Source organism: Aplysia californica, unplaced genomic scaffold (assembly GCF_000002075.1).
Source record: "Aplysia californica isolate F4 #8 unplaced genomic scaffold, AplCal3.0 scaffold00022, whole genome shotgun sequence".
Classification (NCBI taxonomy): Eukaryota; Metazoa; Mollusca; class Gastropoda; order Aplysiida; family Aplysiidae; genus Aplysia; species Aplysia californica.
In genome coordinates this window covers 50,995-53,722 of record NW_004797292.1, presented here as the reverse complement: position 1 = coordinate 53,722, position 2,728 = coordinate 50,995, and the positions used below count along the sequence as shown (strand labels likewise).

The 2,728-nt window shown below is 42.2% G+C and overlaps 1 protein-coding gene across 5 annotated transcripts in view; it reads right to left on the bottom strand.

Annotated features, from left to right (window-relative positions):
• LOC101856236 (cytosolic 10-formyltetrahydrofolate dehydrogenase) overlaps window positions 1-2,728 on the bottom strand; it is a 37,611-nt gene that overhangs the window by 28,602 nt on the left and 6,281 nt on the right. The gene's annotated exons all lie outside the window — the stretch shown is intronic.

Sequence of the window (2,728 nt, the reverse complement as noted above, 5' to 3'; positions counted from 1 at the left end):
GGTAGGGGGAAGACAAAAGGATGGGGGGGCTGGGGTGGAGGAGAGAAGGATATTCCATCAATCTGGATTAATGCAGTCAAGTAAGAGTGGTTGCAATATAAGGAAGTAGAATCAAACAACAACGACGCTACAGACAGCGAACAATTATTAAGAAACCACATAAAATGGACTCTTGCAAAAAAAATCTTTCAGCCTGCCTGATACTAAAATGGAAGATGAATGACAGGTAGAAAGGGGAAAGAAAGAGAGATAAAAAAAATGTTTAAGACGCAACAAAGAGTAAAAAAAAAAAAGATGGGACTACAAAGACAAGAGACACCAGACAGGTAGACATATATGGAGAGGGGGTGGAGTGAGGACACTAGCAGGAATGCATGAGCATTTCTGAATTTGCAAATTCATGATGCACCGCTGCATAAGAGCAAGAAATATCCCAGTATCTAACGACAAAAAAGAACATCAAATCTAAAGTACAACGCAAATGTATGTAAAGTGCAAAACAAACAAACAAACAAACAAACAATACGAAATAAAGCAAGACAAAAACAACGCATTCCTCATTAATACATATAATGAATTAGTGACATAACGTGCTTGCCACTCAAACGAGCACATTTTGTGCCGTGACCGTGGAAGTCATTGCAATACTAAGGACATAATTTCGGAAAAGGCCCGGGGCGGTGCAAATATGTGACCTTGGCTGGTACCGAACCGAACAAACAGTCACGTGAGAGAATTGAAAAGGGTGTCACGGCGGCCCTTAGAGCGCGGGGTGAAGGAAGTTTCGACAAGATGAGTTAGTACGAATAAACCGAGTAATAATAGCTATATGATATCAGACTGACCAATTCAAACACATGAAGTCAAACGAAACAAGCAAGAACGAGCTATTATTGTTTATAAATATAGGCCCACAAAATGTAACTGTACAGTAAACCCTGGCATGACCGTGACCCTATTGGTTCTGACCAAGTAGGCCACAGTTTGTGTCGTGTTATTCTTTAATACCATTCGCGGCCTTCTCCTTTGTCATAACATGAGTTAGTTAACAGGTTAAAATGTTCTTATAAGCATAATTATACGCACGTATGTACATGCACTATAAATACATGAGAATATACAGTTAACACTATATTATATATAGGACGGCCACCCACTGCCGAGCAGAAAGATGGTCGTCTAAGATAGGTGTCTGTTTTACACAGTGTCATTGTAATAACTGCATTATATAAATTATGTAAAAATATGCAAGGGAAGAAATGAAAGTGGCCATTTGAACAGACAATTGTCTTATTCATGTACTATACAGATGACCGTTAGAGCAGGTATTTAATATACAGACAGACAGACAGACAGACAGACAGACAGACAGACAGACAGACAGACAGACAGACAGACAGACAGACATTCACTCTGAGAAGTTTGAAGGGGGACAATTTAAAACAAATAAACAAAAAAAACCCACAAAAATTGACCAACTTGTGCAGGCCTGCAGCAAAAGTTATTATGTCATTGTGGCACACAAAAGCTGGGACAAACGCCGTGGGTCGAGGGCACTGCACGTAATACATACGGTTATCATAACCACCAAGCACAAATCCAAACAAGGACGCGGAAGGGGTGAAATTGCGGTGAAGGTCAAGTTAGCGAACCCAAGCAGAGCGATTATTGGGACTGATCCCACGCAAGACGGCATGCACATTAAGTAGAATTTTGCTGTAGTAGTAGTAGTAGTAGTAGTAGTAGTAGTAGTAGTAGTAGTAGTAGTAGTAGTAGTAGTAGTAGTAGTAGTAGTAGTATCTGCCGAGGGGTTTGTTTTGTTTTAGTGCGAGTTTTACGGTGTGTGCAACACAGTTAGGGCATGTAAATGCCGAAGATTAGAAAAGAGTTACGCGACAGTAACAAACAAACAAAAGAAGGGAGAGAGAGGGTAAGTGCACAGGTTTAACGTCTCTATCAACACTATTAGGTATTTAATAGGTAGTGCCACTGAAATTAACGTCCGTCTCCGACAGGAACGAACCAAATGGACAGAGAAATGAAAACTCCACAAAATGGCCGAAGTTACAGAACACCCAGTCTGGGATACGAACCAGGGCCATTCGTTCTGTAGTTCAATATGACACCCACTCACTGAGCTAATGGGGTGCACGAGGAGAGATATGGACGACAGGGGATGACAGGAAAGGAGGAGCAAACCACACCAGAGCACCGGCCAACCACAAACGCTGGAAGGGGGGGGGGGGGTAGTTCGATCAGTTCCTATGTTCATGTAGAATAAAACAGTTGTGGTTTTGATGCAAACTTGTAAACATGCAATTTGGAGAAAGTCAACGATACAATTAGCGATAGACCAAGCGAACGGGATAAAAGAAGGCACCATGTACCCAGCCGCACAATACACGCCAGTCCAAAAAGCAAGTACACCAGGGCGCCTGTACTGGTTCACTGGTTTATCTATCAACATTCCTTGGACGTGCATCGTGACTTATACGCCGGAAACCTTGCTCAGTGAAATCATAATTGCTCGTCAAAACCGTGAAACAACAGTGATAAACAAATGTACTATATACATTTAAGGGGAAAAAAGGTGGAAAAAAAGGGGGCGGGGACGGGGTGACGGGCTACTGACTGTTCCCATGGACAACGTTTGATCTCTCTCTCTCTCTCTCTCTCTCTCTCTCACACACACACACACACACACACACACACACACACACACACACAC